Genomic DNA, 771 nt, shown 5'->3' with positions numbered 1-771 from the left:
GTCTTATCCATTGCGCCATCACCAGCCATCACCATCATTTAGCTCCATTATTGGGTTAAAATTTCAGTTTGTCCTTTACTAGTTAAACTTCCAGCATTCCCATTAGCCTCAGCTGTGTTGGTAGTGAACATGATGAACATTTTACCTGCTTAAAATCAGTGTGTTGTCTTTGTAGAAAAGGTTAGACTTTACTTAACTGACTTTAGCATTTAGCACCGCCTCATTAGCGGCTAGCATGGCTGTAGAACCCCAGTCTTGTTAACCTGTGTTACGAAAAAAAGACCCTACAGAGTTGCATTATGGGAATGTAAGATCCAGTGTCCCATTGTAGAGTATAAAGTCAGGATAACTTGGCCTCTGCTGCATTGATTTTGATGATTCCTTTTTTTTATCCGGCTCTTGTGAGACTCAACTTCATGGAAGTGCAACACCAAATTGTTGGAATTGCCCTTTATACTAAAACCATACATATAAAATGTGGATCCCTATATACCTGCATAGAAAATAATATCATGTAATACATTCACAAAACCATCACATCTACTGATTTAGCTGTTTTTCTCTAGGTAAATTCTAGCTTTTTAAATACCTCACACACTTATAGAAATAAAACAAAGACAATATGATTTACATCACATATTCTGACTTTTCTCAGTTGCTGTGTGGACGGGAAATCCCTCGCTGGGTTAACAGACTGGCGTACTTCAGCTCCTGCATCCCCTTTCTGCAGAGCTGCCTACCCAAAGAGTGGTTAACCCCGGCCGCCCTGCA

The sequence above is a fragment of the Micropterus dolomieu genome, linkage group LG11, assembly GCF_021292245.1.
Source record: "Micropterus dolomieu isolate WLL.071019.BEF.003 ecotype Adirondacks linkage group LG11, ASM2129224v1, whole genome shotgun sequence".
Taxonomy (NCBI): domain Eukaryota; kingdom Metazoa; phylum Chordata; class Actinopteri; order Centrarchiformes; family Centrarchidae; genus Micropterus; species Micropterus dolomieu.
This window is presented reverse-complemented; position numbering follows the sequence as displayed.